The 22832-nt window shown below is 42.6% G+C and overlaps 1 protein-coding gene across 1 annotated transcript in view; it reads right to left on the reverse strand.

The window, feature by feature from the left end:
• sertad2b (SERTA domain containing 2b) overlaps nt 1-18872 on the reverse strand; it is a 60110-nt gene extending 41238 nt beyond the window's left edge. The window contains exon 1 of the mRNA XM_083988499.1: nt 18678-18872. The gene's annotated coding sequence lies outside the window, so the exon portion shown is untranslated. The remainder of the gene's footprint in view (nt 1-18677) is intronic.
• Nucleotides 18873-22832: the final 3960 nt, after the last annotated feature.

Below are 22832 nucleotides of genomic sequence, written 5' to 3' on the forward strand. Positions count from 1 at the left end.
TCCCATGTGAACCACCCCCTCTGCAACACAACACACACTCAAACACACCGTGCTGCTCATCTTCAGCCTGTATATCTCTAACTCAAACCCTGACCCAGAGGAGGCCTTTAACAGCTGCTCCACAGTTCACCATGTTGACTACTGTGCCAGTCTACATGAGAAATCTTTCATTTGTTGTTTACCTGTTTTAGCTTTGCCTTCATTCACTGAGCTAACACGCTGCTAACTGCTAACCGTAAAATACACGGTCGAAGCTGAAGAGGACTCAGATTAATGTCCACCCATCCGTCATATGGGAGACAGACAGTTTTTTCTATCAAACCAGAGTTTCTGTTGAGGGGATTTTTTAAAGGCAACATGACAGTAAAGTGACACATCAAACAGGAGGGGGGGGGGGTCATCTGATTTCATTTAGCATCATCATCAGGTCAAAGCTTTAACTCTAACATACAAACAGAGTAACACGGTCAGCACAGTGACAGAAGCATGTAGCTCAGACACACTCCCACAGGCTCCGGTGCAGCTGCTCTGTTGAACAGCTTCAATTTTGTTCCTCGAAGTCAGACAAGTGATCAGATGGATGGTTGAAACCTGACACAGCTTTTTATGATAATTACTTATTGATTTCTTCACACTCAGCTTCCTTTGACTAGGTGAGGTGCGTTCAAGAGATGAGATCAAAAGTCACTGCTTCAACATGCTAAAGTCAGATTTCAGGAGCCAACTGCCAAACACAGAGCTCCGACATAACACCTGACACCTCAGGCAAGAACCTCGTTTCAGCCATTTTTCCCCCCTTTACTTTAATAACATGCAACATGTGACATGTTGATCAGAGTGCAGGAAACACCCTGGTGTTTATACACAGAGTGAAATTGTGTGTTTCTGTTTAAGGCAGGTCTTTCTGTTAAAAGGGAGTTTTCCTCCTCCTTGCTTGTGGGAGCCGTTGGGTTTCTCTTTAACACTGAGGTGTTGAATTCACGCTGTACAGCGCCTTGAGATAATCTATGCAAAGATTTGGTGCAATACAAATAAAACTTGAGCTGAATAGAAGAGAAAAATGTTTTAATGTTGAACTGCTCTCTCGGTCTGCATGGCTGCACATAATGTCGGGCTCTGAGCAGCATATTCTCAGTGTCACACTTGCAGAGTGGGAGAGAAAAGTGCGTGGGAGGGGGTATTCCAACAGAGTACATGATGTAACATGGACTACTGTACAGGTAGTGGAGCAATGAGTCACTGAGCCGAGGGAGGTAACATGATAAGATCGCAGAGACTCAACATCTGTGTGTGTGTGTTGCTATGGTGGTGGGGACATTATGGGCTCACAGTGGCAGTTGGCATTTTTAGAGGTTAAGACATGGTTATAGGGTGGAGGGTATAATGTTGGGGTATAGGGGAAAGGGAATGCATCATGTGTGTGTACCTGTACCTTCATCTTCATGAGGACCAGTTAAATTACAGAGAGCGGAAATGTTGGCCAGTCCCTTTATTTCAGCTGCCTTTGAGTTTTGACTTGGTTAAGACTTGGCTTCATGGTTAAGCTCAGAGTTAGGCTTTTAGTTAGGAGGATTAGGGGCAAGGGAATAACTGTTCTCAGAGAGAGAGAGAGAGGAAGTGTGTGGGCATGTGTGTGTTAGTTTAAAGGGATAGTTCAACATTTCGGCATATTGGCCCATTGCCATGATCCCAGTCTTAGGAGTGGGTTCGTTACCTTTAATTGTCGTGCAAGCTATTTTTAGAACGGCGGAGCAGAGCTGTGAGCTGCTCAGAGCTACGCTACGGAGGCTAATATAATTTCTTGCTTTCAAGGTAAATGCAGAGACTGCTTGCCAAAAAACTGCCCCCAACGGGAACGCGCAACAGCGGTTTTGCATGAATTTACCTTGAAAACAACTCTGTCTCGTAACATTCCGTTATCTCATAGCGTGGTGAATGTGCAGGTCACAACTTGTCCATGAGAGCGTTTTGGAGTTGTTGGATTGTGTATTTGATGAGTTTGATGAGGGAAATAAAGAAATCCCATTAGCCTCTGTAGCGTAGCTCTGAGCAGCTCGCGGCTCTGCTCCGCCGTTCTAAAAATAGCTTGCACTGACAATTAAAGGTAACGAACCTGCTCCTAAAACTATTGGGATTATGACAATGGGCCAATTTGCCAAAATGTTGAACTATCCCTTTTAGTGTAGAGTAAGGGTATGTCATCTTCCCGGGGTCATTCCTATGTTCCCACAGCCCTATGTTCCCACAGCCCTATGTTCCCACATTTCTAACTTTTGTTGTCACTGAAAATTAGGCCCTATGTTCCCACAGCCCTTTGGTCCCACCATTGGTTGGGTTTAGGCAATGAAGAAAAGAGTTGGTTAAGTTTAGTAAAAAGACCCGGTAGAGGCTAGACAGGCCAGATAGATAGAGTCCAGATAGGTAGAGAGAGTCCAGTGGGAACATAGGGCCTAATTTTGAGGAAAACCTTAGAACTGTGGGAACATAGGGCCGTGGGAACATAGGGCTGTGGGAACATAGGGCTGTGGGAACATAGGCACGCTCCCTTCTTCCCAACAGGAACTGCGAAATTTCCCAACTTAACAGCTCATTTAGTGTTCAAATTTGAGATAATCGACACATGGAACTCTTCTTCAGAGATTCATAGATTGGCCTGAATGAGGCAGAACCATTAACACTTGGTTTGACTGATACTTTAATTTAAATGTGATTGAGCGTGAAAGCTCAGCGCTGACATTGGAAACAGCAGTTTGACAAAAACTCACGGTCAATTGGCTTTTTCCAGACCTTTCAGCTGCATTTCATCATCTTCTAGGGCAGATGAAGTTTGCTCAGTTGCCATGGAGAAAGCTCTGTTAGGAAGTATATGACATGGCAGCACAGAGGAAGACACAGAGTAAAGTCTATCTATCTATCTATCTATCTATCTATCTATCTATCTATCTATCTATCTATCTATCTATCTATCTATCTATCTATCTATCTATCTATCAGTATGTATCAGTCTGTCTATCCCCTCTTTGAGAGCAGCTTTATCCATTATTAATACTGGCTGGTCCTGCTTTGCAAACGCTGCTCCTCTAACATCCGATATACACTGTCAATATGTATGTATGTGTGTGTGTGTGTGTGTGTGTGTGTGTGTGTGTGTGTGTGTGTGTGTGTGTGTGTGTGTGTGTGTGTGTGTGTGTGTGTGTGTGTGTGTGTGTGTGTGTGTGTGTGCGTGTGCGTGCGTGTGTTTCTACATGTATGTGTCTATGCTTGTTTAGTGTTGTCTCGTCAGGATGTGTGAATACTGCACAATAAATCCTCTTTCATCATTGGATACTAAGTGCACTGTGACGCAGATAGTGTAGGTATGGAAATAGACAGTGTAATCTTGTAATGATTCATATAATCAGGCCTTTCCTGAAAGCTGTAATGTTGCTTTGGATGCAGTTTGACAATATTTTCATCTTTAAAGCACCAATTGAAACACAGTTGCTTTTTGCTTAAAGGGATAGTTCAACATTTTGGCAAATTGGCCCATTGCCATAATCGCTATAGTCATAGCAGTAGGTTCATTACCTTTAATTGTAGGTGTAAGCTATTTTCAGTACGGCGGAGCGCAGCAGCTGGCTGCTCAGAGCTACGCTATGGAGGCTAATGGAATTTCTTGGTTTCCCTCATTAAACTCATCAAATTCAACATCCCAAAACTCCACAGCGCTTTTGTAGACAAGTTGTGACCTGCACAACCACCACGCTATGAGATAATGACGGAACGATACGAAACGGAGCCGTTTTCGAGGTAAATACAGGGTAAATACGGAGACTGCTTGCTGAAAAACTGTCCCTGAACGCAACGCGCATCAGCGGTTTTGTATGAATTTACCTGGAAAACGGCTCCGTTTCGTATCGTTCCGTCATTATCTCATAGCGTGGTGGTTGTGCAGCTCACAACTTGTCTACAAAAGCGCTGTGGAGTTTTGGGATTTTGTATTTGATGAGTTTGATGAGGGAAACCAAGAAATTCCCTTAGCCTCCATAGCGTAGCTCTGAGCAGCCTGCTGCTGCGCTCCGCTGTACTAAAAATAGCTTACACCTACAATTAAAGGTAACGAACCTACTGCTATGACTATAGCAATTATGGCAATGGGCCAATTTGCCAAAATGTTGAACTATCCCTTTAACAAACCGACCTAAAAATCATTTAAATTATGAAGAAGACACACAAAACATCTAAAGAATTTAAACTAACAAGCGTGTGTTTTGTAAACCACATTTTCAAAGTGTATTATAACCAAAAAAAACGTATATTTGTTTGAACATAGCCTACCAGTAAAACTAGTTGAAAGTTCTTTGTTAAAGGACTATTTTCAAGGTCAGGTATGAACTTGAATTAAGGAATTGTGCCAAAGTGCAACATAATTTCTTTATATTTCCTTCAGTTCCTCCATTATTATGATTCCTAACCACTAATTATCATTAACTGCAGCTAGTTACAAGATCTCATGTTGTAAAAGCACTTATAACCGACATAACGGTTTTACATATTCATATTCTACAGATTTAAAGCACACATCAGGCTTTACACATAAAGCCTTGAGTGTGACAATGTCTTGCAAAAACAAAAATCATAATGTGAGAGAGACTAAGAAAGATAGAAGCAAGAAAAGGTGGTGCTTGTGTGAATAATGAAAAGGAGGTCAGCGCCTGAAGGGGTGGAGCCACGGTGAACACTCTGCTCAAAGTAAAGGCACCGAGAATATAGAGCTGCCACACACACACACACACACTCATAACATTACTGTGATGGTGGATTGATGAGAAACACTAAATCAGCACATTTCCTCTTCTCACTTCCACTCCTTTTAAACATTGCTGATGAGACACAAATGCTCCTGTAAATCTAAACAACATGAACTGTATATTTAGTGTCATAAAAAACCTCTCATGTCCGATGCTGATTTATGACTTCATTAATCACTAATGGCAAAAGAAATCTACTTATGGAAGCAAAGCAGCTGCTCCAACAAGGATTCCTGTGTTCTGACTGAACAACACATTTATTTATCTATTTTTAATTTGGTGTATTGTGTATGTATATATCCTTACACTGTAATGTAAGGTGCAGCTGAATGTTAGAGAAACTAACTGGTTTGTACTTCCAAGACAAAGCAGCATCATAACTTAAAGGCATAGTTCACCCAAAATTCAAATTTCACTCATTATCTACTCACCCTCATGTGGACTAAGGGCTGTGAGAAGTTTCAGAGTCCTCCGTGGCTTCTCTGAGTTACAGCGGGGCTCCGTGCAGCACTGCATGTCCACATGACGGTTGCGAACGGACACAACTTTTCTTCGTCCAAAAAGACACACCAAAAACCATCCAAATACCTCCACACAGCTCGTCTGTAATGTCCATCTTGTATTGAAGCCCCAACATGAGAAATTGTTCCGAAAAAAATTAAATAAGTCTATATTTCAAGCTTGTTCCTGGTCCGTCCAAATCTTGCGCGATTTGCACCGGCGGCAGTGCGATTACAGCAGATTTTTTGTTATGTGACTGAGATCAGATCGGTGTTAACATTAGCTCAAGGTTTATTTAAGACAACGTGGTTGCTAACAAATGGCTAAACACCACAGAGGTTGTCAGGGGCAACCATCACATCACACCAAACACAAAAACCAGCCCACCTTTACAACCTTGTTGTGTTCGCACAAACAACTTTGAACTTTTTATCTACTTTGTAAACCGTAAGACGAAAGGCCTTTGTAAAGAAGATCAGAGCTCAATCAAAACTAGGTTACAAGCTGAAAGTTTAATGGTGGTGGGTGCGGACACCATGAGTCTGTGGTAATGCCAGAAATTAGGTTTTTACTTCTGATTGTATTTATGCTGAGTTCGATTGCACTCGGAACTCGGAAAGTTCCGACTTACAAGGTAAATGTGTTTCCTGGCTGGCCACTGTAAGGTGATGTTTGTTTGAATGTCTTTCGAGCATCAAAAAGTACTGCTGGAGCAGTAGGTAGCTGATGTACCTTAGCTACATAGGGGAGAGGGAGAAAGTGTGTTTTTTCTTCCGTACAACATACGTGCACAGACCTTTTTAAATCACAATTTAACAGAGTGGGAATGGAAATGCCACTGCAAAGTAATTCTACACTTTTATAACACAAATGCTACATTAGATGACACATAACAGTAAAAATTGAGGAGAAAGTGCGACGCCATTTTGCTTTGAAGTAATTCCGACCAACTCGGGCTGCTTGGATCCTACCCAAATTCCCAAGTCGGAGTCCCGAGTTCAAGGGCCGTTCTATTGCACTATTTCCAATTCGGAGGTCAGATCTTTCCGAGTTCTGAGTGCAATCGAACGCAGCATTAGGCTTCAAAAATCATCTAATTGGTGTAGGGCTGCCCCCAAATAGTCGACCAAGCACTGGTCGACCAAAAAATCATTAGCCGACCAAAATTTCATTGGTCGATTGGTCGCAGGTATATCAAAAAAGGAAAGGTCACATGCACATCCGTACCAAAAACTTTGGGCAGGTGCTGAGCCAAAAAATGCAAGAATTAAAAAGAAAGAAAAAGGCTCGCACACCGCAGGGCTCCTAAATGCAGTCCATTTATTATCAGGAACAGTGTAACGTTTCGAGCAAAAGCTCTTCGTCAGTCGATTGGTCGCAGGAAAAAAAAAAAAACATTTAGAGCCGTGTCTTGTCAAAATTAAGTCAACATCAATGACTGAACTGTATATGAAAGGTTATGGGGCTTTTATTTTGAAGGGCCAGATACAGGAAGTCGTGACGTGACACTTTTTTTTTTTTTTTACACGGCACGGCAGTCTCTCTCGTATCACCGCTGTCACCGTTAGCGGGTGCTGTCTGAGCCCCGGTCCCGTCCCACAGCGCTCACCGGCGGTCAGTCTCAGTGTCACGGAGCGGATCCATGATAGTCCCCGCTGCAGTCAGAGACCCGCATATGTCTATCATGCCCGCACCGCTCCACGCCGCGGACCCCCACCTCCGCCCCGTCACACAGCCTGAGCTCAGTAACTTTTTACCCTCCTCATCTACTGTGTTTATTGGTGATAAACGGGCATTCTGCCGGTAATAACGGTGAAACGTGACCGGCTTGTTGTTGAATCTCGGACCCAACACGGCCGGAGTCACGAGCATTAATTAATTAATTCTCAACCTGACCGCGGGCAAAAAAAAAAAAAAAAATTAATTAAATTTTTTTTTTTTTTTTCCCCTCAAGGTGGGGGGTCGATTAGTCGACTAATCGCCATAAGTGACGACTACTGGTCGACCAACAAAATCTTTGGTCGGGGGCAGCCCTAAATTGGTGTTGATTGGTGAACATTATCGTGCTTTCTCAAAGCCTATAATATTGGCAATAATCATAAAGCCTATGTAAAAAAAAATATCATTGGCTGTTTGTTATAGAAACCAGGGTATAGTGCTTATTTCTGTTTTGATTTTGATTTCTGTCAACAAACTACTTCATCCTAGCAGCATCTGTTTGGTTGTTTAGTGATGGCTGATGGGAGCCACAGTGAGGGGTCCGGCATGACATTCAACAAATGGCAGCCAGAGCCCACACTGCCGCAGGATCATGGCGGCACCTCCGCCTGCTGTCTGACCGACCAGTTAGCCCGTGCACACTGCTAAAAATGAAAAGGATTACTCTGAACATCGACGGTCGGGGGCCAGAGTGAGACGTGTGCCCCCGTGCCCACAGGTCCACATTAACAAGCTTAATGCAGCATCGACACACAGAGACACCGAGCAGAGGGTCAGAGGCTCGGGTTCAACAGATAACCCTGATTATGTGTGTGTGTGTGTGTGTGTGGGGGGGGGGGGGGTACCTGTTCACTGTTAGGGTTGGTGTAGAGTAGTGGAGTGGTGCCAGTCCTGCTGAGGGATTATTGTGTGGTGATGTTATCATCACAACCACTCTTCCACTGTCTATTTATAGTTCACAGAGTGCTCCCTCTCTCTCTCTCTCTCTCCCTCTCTTTCAGTCTCTCTGTCACATTCTCCATACTGAATGCCAACTGCATTAAAAGAAGAACGTTGGAGCGGTGCGTGGCGCAGTGGTTAAAGCGGCCGCCCCGTGTAGAGGCTACAGTCCTCAACGCAGGTGTCCCCGGTTCGAATCCCGCGTCGGGCAGACCTTTCCTGCATCTCTCTGCCTCCCCCTTTCCTGTCTATCTCACTGTGTGCTATCCAATAAAAAAGACAAAAAGGCCAAAAAATGTACTTAAAAAAAAAAAAAGAAGAAGAAGGTCAGAAAAAAAAACTGAGCCACCAACCAGTTAGGGAGAAATACAGTACACAGGGTGTTACTGTAGGACTGGTAACCTCCACCTGTATCATACAGAGATTTCCACCGTATTATTATTATTATTATTGTTTCAACAATACAGTGGATATATACAAGATAAAATGAATGAGTAAGCAAACATGCAGCTGCAGCAGAGCCTGACATTTTGGTGGATGATACATATACACAAACCTTCACACTCAGGCTCGGATATATTTTTTTTAAGGTGTATCATTCAGATTTTGACCTGCAATCATTTGTGGAGTGTTTTTTTTTTAGACGTGAAGTATCTGGAGTTCAGCCCGCTTGGTCGTGTCAGAACAAACTTACCCACTTGACTTTAAGCACCACCTGCTTCGCCTCTTGGATTATCTGTGTGGCTCTCTTTCAGTTAGCCAGTTACAGACCAAAGAGAGTTCACGTTTGATCATTGAGCTCGTATCATCATGGCTGACGTCCATAATAGTGAATATAGTGAATAATCCCTTACAGAAAAACCACATGAACTTCACATGTGATTTTACACATGTGAAAAATGTTGCACATGGGAAACATGTGGTCTTGGCCCAATTTTATGTGAATCACATGTGAATCCATTTTCCACATGTGGTGAGATGTTTTACTCTACATGGTAACACATAAAATTGGGCCAAAACCACATGTTTCCGATGTGCAAATAACAAGATTCCATGTGCAAATTTCCCATATGCAAAATTTTTCAAATGTGATGTTTTCTGTAATTATAAGGGATAAAGTATCAATATGTCCGTGTTCTGAATAGCATCCTATGGAGGATGAAAGGCAGGTAATAGTTTCTTCTGATCACTTTGACTGTCTTCACAGCAAGGGGTTTTTTTTATCTAGATTTCAGACGCATCGTAAGGAACCTGACCTTATTTTCGGGTCCTGACTAACCACCTCAGTGTTCATATGAGACAGTGGATGCCACCATACAGCTGCTGATTCTGTCTGCCAGACGGGCCGCAGCGTCTGAGCCCCGGGCTGGGAACACAGACGAACCACGGCACCTTAATCTGGATTAGCTGCTAAATTAGAAGCCTGGGTGCTTGTGTAATCCAGTTGACAAAGTTCCGGCAGCCCCCATGGCCATTTGATGGCAGCCAATTCATGCAGGCCAGGCCAGGCCGAGCTGGGCCAGGACGACATGCACCAGACAGAGTGACTGAGCGATGCAGCACTCATACAGAAAATACACACAGATGTTATACAGATGCTGTGAAAATATTCACATTAAGAGTGAAAATCCTACAGTCGGCCTATCACTACAGCTGTTATGAGGAAGTATTCAGACACACTTGAGTAAAGGTGTCAACATAGTCTTATACAAGTAAACACATTCAAACGGCTACTCAAGTTGATGTGTTAAAGGGGACCTATTATGCGTTTCCAACTTTTCAGACTTTTATATATGTTTAAAATGTTGGATAATGGTTCTAGAGGCCGTGGAAGTGTCATATCATGAGGTTAATGCATGTGGAGGTAAACCCCTGCTAGATGATTGGGATTTCTCTGCACACCATGTTACACTCGGTTGCACTGACTTTTTTTTGACATGAGGTTGTGTTGACGTCATGGCGTGCCGGACTCCCCTACATGGTCATGCCGACGTCTCTGCTCCAGCCGGCCCCGCCTCCTCCCATGCTGCTCTGTTGTGGCTGGGGTCACAGCGGAGAGCGGAGCGGACTACTTCCTGCTTTTTCCCTGAAGCTCTACCTGTGGGAGCAGAGACGTAGCCTACCGCCGGAACGCTGGACCGAACACCGGATCGACGTAACGCCGGAGCACTGGAGCTGCAGCGGCTCCTCACACAGGCAGAGCCCGTCTGCAGGCCTCCTCGGCCGGGCAGGCGTCTGTGCTCATCGCCGTAGAGAAAAAGATCTCTAATAAACATACCCGCAGGTTTTTTAGACGTTTACCACCATGTGGTTATTCTATTTAGGAGAAAAATGTTGGTCTCATTGATGAAATCTTACAATTGTGGCAGTTGGATTAGTTTGAATGAAAAGTGAAGCTGTGAGAAGGAGGAGGAGAGGAGGAGCAGTGCTGCGGAGCTCTGTAGTCTATGTGCACAAATCACCACATTTACATCAATAAATAACTGTTTTACAATGAACTGACCAGTCTGCATATTTTAATTTATTTTATGAAGTTATATTACATGTTACATGGTTACAGTAGCCTACATGGCAAAGACTACTCTATACCATCTTTGGTTAGGGTGAGACTCGTGGTGTGTCCCAAATCGCGCACTTGCGCACTTACACTTAATATTTTGAGTGCATAAGTGCGTTCACACTGAGCAGTGCGCGAAAATGTAGTGCGCTATGCGCACTCAATTGGCGCACTCAAACGGCCAGAAAATTGAGTGTGGATCGATGCATACTTTTGTAATGGTAAATTTGAATATTCCATCACTTGTGACGTCCCTACCCCCTGCTTTCCCTCCAAGGTATCAGATCTTCTTTTGTTTGTTACCCATTTGTGTATTCTAATGTCTAGACCTTGTAATTGCATTTCAAGTTCCAGAGACACCCAACCTCTCATTTCCTCATGATATACTCAAACCCTTTTGTATTTTAAAGTGCATTGATTAGACCTCTTAATCACACTCCAGGATGTCGGTGCCAATACCTGAAAAGATATCCTGAGTAGGGGGCTGACCCCTGCAGCAGACAAAGGGGTGTGGCATACCTGAGGGGGTGTTTCCTCAGGTATAAGTGTTTCGGTCGCCCCATTGTCTTGGTCTTTTCATTAACATCACCCACTTGGGTCGAATGAACCTTTCCTTGCAAGGAAATAAAATCATGATGGCCGGCCAAGTCTCTATTTCATTTTTCACCAGCAACAGCAACAGAAAATTTCCACGACAATTTGGGGGCTCGTCCGGGATTCCTCGTGCAATCGTCTGGGATGGACGGCTGGCAGCGATAGGCCAGCCTGGAAAGAGAAAAGTTTTCCAGCCTCCAAACCTCAAAAAGAGGGGAGGGCTGCTACTGTCGTCCTGGATCATTGCCGCTGGAATTCTGCGAACTAAGTCAGGGAAATTTCTCTGGTGAGCACTGAAATATTGACATTTTTTATTCTTTTCCTTTAAATTTGGGATTTAATTTGGCATAACATTTCCATTTCTGATTTTATCCACAATTGTATCTGAGTCTATGACTCAGGGGTCAAAGTTTAAATACTTTGGGTTTCGCTTTTATCACTTGTGCGGGTTATATTAATATTTTATTATATTGATATATGTAACAAAGTGGTCCTTACAGAGACGTCTGTATTGAAATTGTCGTGCACGGCCTCCACAGCTGGAATGGGGAGTAAGGCTCCGTTGAGGCAGGTCTCCGGAGGGTCAATTGTGGATATTATGAGAACAAAAGAAATGTGGGAACTAAAATTTTAAATATTTGAATGTTTGTATCGCTGAGTCTGGATTCCCAGTAGGGGGATCCCTTGGTTTTTAGAAGAATACTGCTATTGAAGAAAATATTAACGGTAACAAAAAAGTGAAATGAGGAAGAAAGTCTGTAAATCATGAAAGGTTAAAAGAATGTTTACAGATGGCGAAAGCAACACAAGAATTTCTTCTTTAAAAAAAAAAAAAAAAAAAAAATTTGAAAAAGAAAGAAATGCAAAAAAATGCAACTCACACTAACACTACAGCACCAAGCTTGTAGATTTCCTTTTCTTTGTTTCCACAGTTGGCAGCTTTGAAGCTGGATCCAGACCTCAACGGCCATCCACCATCATCCCTCAGCTCCACCGTCATACAACTCTGCAACACCCAGCAAGGGAAGAGAAACAGACTCCACCACGCCACAACAAAAACCAAGCTCAGGAGCAGCCCATTCTGATGTGCCTGTTCCAGCATCTTCTCCAATTGCACACAGACTACACCATTCCAATCAAGATATAGCCTTCAACATGCCCATGGTTGAAGTGTCAGGACCAGAAGGTACAACAATGGTTTTCTGTGAATGGACTACAGACATCAACACAGTCTGGAAACATGGACAACTCAGTCATGGACACAAAAAGAAAGGACACAGGAAGTTGGGAAGAAGAGTTCCCAGTGACATCTGCTATCATTGTCGCCAACATGGACATTGGGTACGTAACTGTCCCACAAGAACATCATCAACTCCAGCAAACAAACATAGACTGAGGATGGGGGTGGTCGGAGGGGAATGGATCCTTGCTGACAAGCTTGACCAACCTGTGGAATCTGAAAAAGGCACTGCACCACATTCACACACACCCATAGAGTGTATAGATTATACACATAGCTACAAATTGTAATTGAACACTGACACTAGTTATGAAAGAACTGAGAAAAAATTATGTGTTGTGTTCATCAGGTCAAAATAATTACAGATACCATTACCATCCCACTTAAATGTGCAGATGGACCAAATGCCCCATTAACCTGATGGGCAGATACTTAATGTGCAAATTAGGCCTTTGTCTGGTCTCAACCCCAGATGTAGCAAAACAGACTGATCTAATTTGGAATCAAATATTTTTCACACTACTTTGTTCACCACACCCTAGACCTGCAGTATGCATATCAATGGAAATTGCAACCCTTAACGGCCTTTTCCAAGCTTGTTACAGAAGCCAGAAAAACAGTTTTGACAACAGAGGAACTGCATTGCACCTCTTGTGTCACCAGGACCTGATGAGACATATGAGAAAGGTTGGTTGGGAAAGAGAGTCGATAATGTGAGCACACATCTACCGGACAACACAGATGTGCTTTATCATTCTCTCTCACACCAATTCAATTTTGACATGTACACCACGAACCATTTGGTTCTATACATTTACACTTGCAATTAGAGAGAAGATTGGGACCCATTTAAGAAAAACAATGTAAGCGCGCAGCCGATTGGCAAGAAAACATCTGATCAATCTAGAGCTATTCTTAAGAGTTTAACATCTGTTGTGCACACTCAAAGAAAATCCAGCTGGTACCTAAAACACTTTTTTAGGTTTGTTTGTATGTTTGTTTATTTGTTTGTTTGTATGTTTGTATGTTTGTTTGTTTGTTTTTGTCTGAAACAAGTTAAAACTATTGCAGCCCTACAGGAGGTCCCTAAGACACTGTGGGTTGTCAGTCACTATTGGCCTCATCAAATATGAACCTATTGTGATCACTCCAAAATCAAGAAGCTATCGATTTACATAATGCCAGTTTTTGAGTCTCTTAAAACAGTAGGAGTAATTGTTCCCTGTAAAGACTCCCCAGTTGGCACACCTTTGTTCACCTCTCCGCAGTACGATGACTAAAATTTGACACTGTAGCCTACTTTTAGAAATGTCCAACATTACTGTCATAAGATGCAATATTTTAAACCCTATCACTCTTTCCCCCCACCAGATGATGGAAAGGGCATAACTGAATTGCTGTTTTCCAACAGGTTGACTCCCCAAGACTGGACCGACAAGAATAACCATTAACAAACTAACTAACTAACTCACTATCTAACCTGATTTGGTTCTTTCTTGTATTAGAACTGTTTAAGTTCACTCTCCTCTCACTATTTTGCTCCCACTTTGCTAATGTGACACATGGGTTAAACCATGTGTCAAAAGGGGGGATATTGGATGTGTATGTTTTGTTTTATACAACAGATGCAGCAAGTAAAAATCTGCCTTTTCACGATCAACGACCAGCGTCCACACCACTTCATGATTTCCAGCTGTAAAGATCACTGAAAGAGCAGCGTCGGTGCATGCCAGTCACCGCAGGAAGGAGCCAACAGAGAAATCTGCTGTGAACCAGAGCGACACAAAGAGGAACTCCATGGAATCAACAACAAAAAAAACATCCAAACGCATAGAACCTTCTCCATCACACCTAAAACTGCCACAAGTGCTGAGGAGGCCTGATGGCCCGGAAGAAGATGATAGACCCATCCAGCACATCTGAGGAGCAACGCAGGCCTGATGGCCCAGAAGAAGATGACAGACTTCCTTTAGAACACAACGATCAAGAGATCAGAAGAAAAGCGCAGGCATAGATATGATACCCAAAGAATACATCCAAGAGGATTACATCAAAATTTCACTGCACCAAGAGACACACAACCCCAACTCATGAACCATAGTCCTCAACAGCCAAAATTCCACTGTCTTGTGTGCAAAAGGATTCCTACCCTTGCCACACTTCAACTCCATCCATGAACATTCTGCCTACCCAAACTCACCACAAATAAGAAACTGAAACGTGGTCAGGCACTGTTCCATGTTTCTACCTTAAAGACATTTGTTCAGTGGAGGAACCAGCAACAACTCTCCTTGCCCCTTTTCCGTTCCTCTTTTCACTTCTCCACTTCTTTCTGAAGAACATCTGGACAAGATTTGTTGATGTCCTCAAACACCAAACACCTACAAAGCCACATAGACAATGTAGAATCTTGTGAACTCTACAGAAGACATGTCTCTGCTTTCACAAGCAATGACTGCAGTAAAGTTCAAGATTTTACAGAATCGTGTTGCACACAACTACGTTCTGGCTACATCAGGAAACTTCACTATCATCAACAGGACTGAATATTACATGTTTATTCAAGTTAACGATGTAACCTGACATGAAATAACACGTGACATGTGACAATATTACAATCGATTACATAACTCAAACACCACACACATTTGGAAGGTTCACAGAAAGTCAAGTGTCAGTAGGCTGTCTAACATTTTGAATTTGTGCTTGTTTTGGTAATCACTTGTTTTGACAGTCTGAATTTTAAATCTTTACATTTGAAAACCACATTTCAGATAACCTTCTATTATAGACAACCATACCCCTCAATGCAGAACAACTTGTTTAGAACATGTTTAGAATTGACATAATTGTTTTCTTTACCCTAATCGTTTTATTGTAACTGATACCTGTTTTTCCTGACTATGATTTCTTACTTTTTCAACATTTTCCTTTTTCTAGCAACTGTAATAACGATTAAGTTGTGACTTTTTCTTGTGTGATTAATGAATAATCAAAAGGGGGAATTGTAATGGTAAATTTGAATATTCCATCACTTGTGACGTCCCTACCCCCTGCTTTCCCTCCAAGGTATCAGATCTTCTTTTGTTTGTTACCCATTTGTGTATTCTAATGTCTAGACCTTGTAATTGCATTTCAAGTTCCAGAGACACCCAACCTCTCATTTCCTCATGATATACTCAAACCCTTTTGTATTTTAAAGTGCATTGATTAGACCTCTTAATCACACTCCAGGATGTCGGTGCCAATACCTGAAAAGATATCCTGAGTAGGGGGCTGACCCCTGCAGCAGACAAAGGGGTGTGGCATACCTGAGGGGGTGTTTCCTCAGGTATAAGTGTTTCGGTCGCCCCATTGTCTTGGTCTTTTCATTAACATCACCCACTTGGGTCGAATGGACCTTTCCTTGCAAGGAAATAAAATCATGATGGCCGGCCAAGTCTCTATTTCATTTTTCACCAGCAACAGCAACAGAAAATTTCCACGACACTTTCCACACTTAACGGCCGCCATCTTGGTGACGTAGCGGAAGCACGTCACTACTTTTCAAACAACAGCGGTTGCTTTGAGCAGCGACGGAGCTGACACCGGCGTAAATGTCTTTAAAAAACACTCATAACAGCACAACAACAACACTAACACAATAAAACACAACTTAATAGCTCGTTTTGATCGGCAGAAAGCGTTGTCAAGTGCCGGCGATAGGGTTACAACGGCCGGTTGCTATGGTTGCAATCAGAATTTAAAAAATAGAAGAAGCAGCTGTCGAGTCATTTCCGGTCAGTGCGCAGCAGCAGTGTTTGATTTGAGACGGTACTAACCTGTCCAAATTTGAGTGCAGTACACTGCTTTACAGTGTACTGTAAAGCAGTGCACTGAGAGAAGTGTGCGATTTGAGACACAGCATAGGTCATGGGCACATTTCATTACACAATGTAGACTGGTCAGATGCAGACTGGAGATCTGGCAATTTGCCTACTGCAGATTTAGCTTTTGTTTGGATACTGCATTTTGGCCAAATCAGTATAGGTACTAGTAGTAGACATCGTCATGGTAACGCAATGCTGAGGGAGTGGTTCATTTGCATTTAAAGGGAGGGGCCACTGAAACAGACCGTTTTGCGCAGCCCTGTTTTTGAGAGGATGAACAGAGCTGTGATGTTTGATCTTTGGGGTATTTTGACCGAAGCACGTCACAGACATGTCTTTAAGACACCCAGGAACTATTTTAGTTTGTGGAAAAAGGAGCATAATATGTCCCCTTTATAAAAAGCACTTGTGGAGAAAAATAGTGGAGCTCACTCTGGCTACTTTATTGTTTAAGTTTATTTATTTCAGTTAGGGGAAGATGTTTTACACAAGATGCACTGTGCCAGTCGTGATGCCCTTTGCACCCATCACCACTGGTTGAGTGTGAGCCAGAGATCAGACCAGAGATCAGCAGATGACCAGCTCTACCACCTCAGCCATGGCCAACCCACAGTATAGAACATTGATTCCGAATTAATTAATAATCCTAAAGTGGATAAGCAGCCAAAATGGAGGGATAGATAGATGAATGAAATGATCAATTAAAACACTTGTTGTTGTCACTTCAAGTTATTGATATACATTTTGTATAAAGTTGATGAAATTAGAACAATGGCGTTACACTTTATAAAGCTATAGTTGGTCAAAGGTGGGGAAATGTGAGTTTATGATTTGAATTTAAGACATTTCATATTGTCTGGGGTTGTCCTTTGAAAATAAGATTAAATCTATCACCAAGAACTCAATCGCATTTGAAAAAAGACAAGAGAGACTGACTCTCTTGATAGAAAGGTTAGGAACCTCTGGTTTAATCTTTTTGTAGTTTTAGTCTGTTGTAAGTAAAATATCTGTCAAATAAATGTGGAGTGGGGAGACAATAAAAAATATCCACCCAAAATGTAGTGAAGTTTAATCATAATTAAAAAGGAATATTCAGGTTAAGTATCTAAAATTACTCAGTGCTGGTGTTAAAGTGTTTGGTTTCTGTCAACCCATGCCTGAGAACAACAAACACATTGGATGTCTATAATGATTAATTAGTCATTTAAAAAAATATCTAATTAACACTTGTGACAAACCCCCTACAGAAAAATTCTAACAGCATAACAATACATACCTGTACAATAACAATACTGAGAGAATCTCCACTGAGACCAGTGTCAAACAACATACATCAGACCTCAGAGAGGAACATCTAATTAATAGTAAATGATCCTGATCTGTCCCCCTCATCCCCCCTCACCCCATCCCTATATCCAGCTCAGTGCAAATCTGTGCCGTAGCATGATCTGACTGACAAATAAACAGACAGGGGTGGAAATCTGATGAACTCCAAATGGAGGGGGATGATAGTTCTATAAAATATACTATTCATCAAAGTAAGAATCACACAACCTCTTCAGTTTGAACTTGATGAAACTGTGACACATCCACACAGAGAAAGAGAGAGAGAGACAGGGAGTGCTGTGCTGCACCGGAGCAGCAGCAGCAGCAGCAGCAGCAGCAGCAGATCAGGATATGTCTGTCAGTCAGTGATGGTGTGTGAGCAGTTTAAAGACAACTTGGTTATATAATGCTGGCAGCAGCAGCAGCAGCAACAGCAACAGCAACAACAACAACAACAACAACAACAACAACAACAACAACAACAGTGGCTGGAGGAGAAGACCACAGCCAGTCCATCCTCCACCTGAGGGCTCAGGTCTCTCTAAGACCAAGACCTCCTCAACCTGGACTCCACATCAATGATCCAGTTCTTCTCTGTGGATAATTAAAGATAGGCTGTCTCAAATATGTTGAGTGCAACATGTTGTCATTTCAACTTTTAGGCTTGATTCCCTCTCTCCTACTCCCTTTAGAGCGGGCAACGCAGGGGGGCACATTAGACCACCTATTTTCCAGTAGGTATATCATATAGGCTATCGTGAGTGATGTGTGTGACGATTTGAAGAGCAACTTAAACTCTGTTGTGTAATGGTTTTAAATAAAACTGTAAGATCCTTTAAACATCAATTCTTCCAGTGGAGTTTGGAGCGACACTGTCACGCGCGGTGCGTAACGGGAATTCAACACCGCGCTGTTGTCCCTCCGGTTAAAGCGTTGACTGATGTGGACAGGCAGGAGACTACTCGTTCATTCATTGGACACGTACATGTCCCGTGTTTATTACAGCAGGAGATACTTTTTAGAAAATGTTTCAGGTGCATTTACAAGAGGAGGAAATACACGGCGCGCGCACAGGCAGAGAAACACAATTTACCGGCAGAAGCAACACCAGCAAGAGTTGGAGACGCAGTTAAGACACTCACCCTCTATGGCAGATCCGTCCAGCACGGTGCTAAAGTAGAACAGATGTGGAGGAAACAGCTCTCGGTGTGTCGCTGTGGTGGAAACTCACTGTTGTTGTTGGGATGTGAAATTAATGTTTCACAAAAAAAAAAAAAAAAAAAAAAACGACAACAACTGACAGACCATGTCCAGACTCGGTCCACAGCGTATCCAATGTCACAGATCGCGGCCAATGCGAAGTCCTGAAAGATCAGCCTGTCTGGTGCTGCGTTCACGTGTCACGAGTTAGATGGTGCATATGAAGACCCGCCGCTCTGCTCACAGGTGGGCAACACCGCGTAGCCTACCTGCAAACCAGACTCAGTTCACATTTTAGATGCTAAACATGATAAGAAGCGAGGCTGCACTTTGTACTAGCTTTGAGCTGGAGCCAATTCAGCTGCCATTTAAACACTTAGCCTATTTTACACTTCTTAATGCACACAGCTACAGATATGTAAACATGGGTCTACAGGTCACCCTTGATGGAGCCCCTAAGCATTGCATGTTGACGTCGATGCCTATTTCCCTCCTGGTAGGAACGTTAAATGTGACACGGGGTTTATTGTAAGAAGTGCAAATAAAATCCGGACGGTCCCTGAAGGCAGCAGCAGCCTGTGTGTGTGACAGACATGTCGTCGTGCGGTGACTCAGAGCTGAGTCATAGCGTCGTGTCCCGCCCACACCGCGGTGACGGCCAATGGGGCTCGTGCGGAAACGGGCACAGCGGCGAGCAGTCACGCAACCCTCCACAGTACCTGTGTGTGTGTGTGTGTGTGTGTGTGTGTGTGTGTGTGTGTGTGTGTGTGTGTGTGTGTGTGTGTGTGTGTGTGTGTGTGTGTGTGTGTGTGTGTGTGTGTGTGTGTGTGTGTGTGTGTGTCGTGGGTAGACCTAGACACGTTAGACCTGGTAGACATGTTTCATAAAAATAAAAAGATAAGTAAATAGCCTACATAGTAAGAACAGGAAACAAATTAGTTGTTTTGTCATTTCACAAAAACCTCACACACCATTCACTCATCTAACATGGCATGATGTAAATAAACACAAAACAAACATGTTTTTCACAGAGACACACAACAACATGTCACTGTCCCTCTGCAGGTCCAGATGAAACCGGTGTTGGTGAGGGCCAGCAGGTCTGGTAAAGGCCCAGCGATAAATGTTCACTGTGCCCTGTGGACTTTTTGACCACTGGTGGTGCTATGGAGCAGCGTTTTAATGCTCAACTTGTTCTACTTATTCGAATCATTGGACATAAGAATGTGGACTGAGTCTATGTCAACGTCAATGGGTCACACTAGGCCACTGCAGAACAGTTGCTGGTGGTAACGTAGTCGGAATTATGTATTATGTATACTATATGAAGGACAACAAAATACATTAGTATAAATAAATAAATAAAATGTTATATTATATACATTTTAGTCGTGAAAAATGCTATTAAATAAATTAATAAAAAACACCCTATTCAACATGAGGGTGAGAGCCAGCAGACCCTCCATCAGTACCCTCCTCCACACCGGGGGTGGATGCTGACATCTGTTTAATTGTCATTTTGATGATATGATTTACAGAAAGAGACAGAAAAGGCACACAGGAGCAGGTGTGAGACAGCAGTGAAGCTGAAAGCATTCAGTGTAACTCTCAGGTTTGTAGACTGGAGTCTCTGCTGACAGAAGCTGGGTCACAACTGTCTCACAAATGAGCCCTAGACCTACTGTGGCAGTCGTTTTACAGAGGACTTTACATCAGCATTCACTGTTTGATCGTGTGGCACAGCTGTGTTTTGTTTTCATGATTATCTTCCCTGATGAGGTGGTATAATGTAAAATTCATCCAACATTGTTAAAAAAAAAAAAAATAATAATAATAATAATAATAATGATAATAATAATAATAATAATAATAATAATAATAATAATAATAATAATAATAATAATACATTTAATTTAGAGGTGCCTTTCATGACACCCAAGGTCACCTTACAGCAGGGGTTTTCAAAGTGTGAGGCGTGCCTCCCTTGGGCGGCACCAGAGAGTTTTTTTTTTTTTTGGGGGGGGGGGGGGGGGGGGGGGGGGATGGGGGCGTGACATGAAAAAAAGAAAAACTGAAAACATTCAAACAAAGTTGTGTGTGTGTCATGTCACTTGCACATAGGGCTAAATGATTAATGTTTTTGCAGTAGCCAATAGTTTGCAATTATATACAGTAGGCCTATATATATTGTTATACTGCGATATGATAAAACACTATCTTGTAACACACAGACTGCGATTATGCTCAACTGATGTGTCAGGGAGCAACACTCCTGACGCGTCATAAACTGACGCTTGGTCAGGGCCCTTTCGCGTTGTGCACTGATGCCCAAGGTGCCCCGATGCAAGTGATCAGAGAGACTGGGTGCGTTCCGATCGCCCTCTGCGCAGTGGACTACACAGGGTGTTCCGCCATGTTCAGTGTGGTTCCAAACCGCAGGGAGCAGTTTGAAGGGAACTGTGAACTGTGCAGGGAGGGAGTGAACAACGGTTCCTCACTTCGCCCAGTTCACCGGATGTTGACAACCGATATTACCCATCAGTCATTGCAGTCCGTTTACGTGCGTTACGTAAATTGGCAGGGCTAATGGTTACCTGTCTAACTTTAATAGCTCAGTGACTCAATAAACGGTCCATGAAAAAATAAGAATATCTTAGTTACAACATGACTGAGCTAACTGGAGTAGTTTCATGTCGTGTCCGACAACGGGAGGGTTTTAACAGCTGACGTCCTGGTGTTAGCTTAGCTACCGCCGTTAGCTTAGCTGCCGCCAGCTGAGCCACTGATGCTTTGTACACCGCCCCTTTATGCCGTTCTCTCTCCTCATTGGATAAAGGTTGTAGGATACAAGGAAGTATACAAGACGTTTTCTCCTCGGCTCAGAGCAGAGCAGAGTGACTGACAGACCTGTGTTTCGGACCAAACACTCTATGTAAGTGATTGCTGTCGGAAGATAGAACTACAGTATTTAAGACTTATATTAACACAAATATTCCGCTTACTTCTGCATTACAGTTTTTCTCAGTCGCTTTGGTGCTATTCTCAGATCAGAATGAAAGTTCTCATAACTATTAGTTCAACCTCCACAACATGTAGTCATTTGTCCACATCATAGTAGCAGTTTCTCCTTCCTCTGAACAAATTGCAAATGCTTTTGGACATGTATCAGTTGCTCTCATACAATTCTCTGCTGTTTTACAACATTATCATTTGTTTATGTCATGTCAGTCAAAATGAACTATACTTTTGAACGCTGAATAGTCTTTCCCTATAAAACTAATAGTCCTCATTTCATTGCTTGAGTCATTACATACAAAATTGTTGAACTAGTTGTCAAAATCTGTCAAACTAATTTGAAATGTTGGGAGAAGCACTGTGAATTCAATTATTCAAACATTTAGAGTAAGGAACAACAGGTATGTATGGTATTGGACAGTAATTCAGCACTAAACAATCTGCACTGCTGTCATTGTGTCAGGCATTACTGTAAGATACAGTGGGACATTTACATTTAGACTCACAGCTTCACTAGAGAACAGATTGACTGTATTGTAATGTATTACAGCAACCACAGTAAAGATTTCCCATCTTTACAGTACGGTACTGTACTACAGCATTTTACAAGTAGGAAGCACTTTGACAGTATTGTACACTACAGTAATAATGGTTGATGCAGTACATGTACTGTACATTACTGTAATTCTACTCTGCATCACATAGGATTACAAGACAAGCTCACAGAGGTGGAAGAGACTGAGCCCTTTTTACTCTGCTACAACAACAAGACATTTGTGCAGTGGTGATTACAAACACTGGCATAAGGTTGAAAGAGATACAATGTAAGGATGACATTACTGTATCTTTGGGAATATTGAATCTGTTTCAATCGCTACAGTTGACAGAGTGATGTAGATGAAAATGTGACTGGAACGTCTGGATGTGCAGGAATGATTTACAGTACTCTGTAGGTTCAGTTACTATATGTACTGCAACGTTGTTTACGTAAAGTTGTACCCAAAGAGTGTTTCTTATGTTTGTTGTAGATGACTGTAGTGTATTTTCCTTTGCACAATGCTGTGAACAAATCAGAATTGCAA

Source organism: Trachurus trachurus (assembly GCF_905171665.1).
Source record: "Trachurus trachurus genome assembly, chromosome: 15".
NCBI lineage: Eukaryota > Metazoa > Chordata > Actinopteri > Carangiformes > Carangidae > Trachurus > Trachurus trachurus.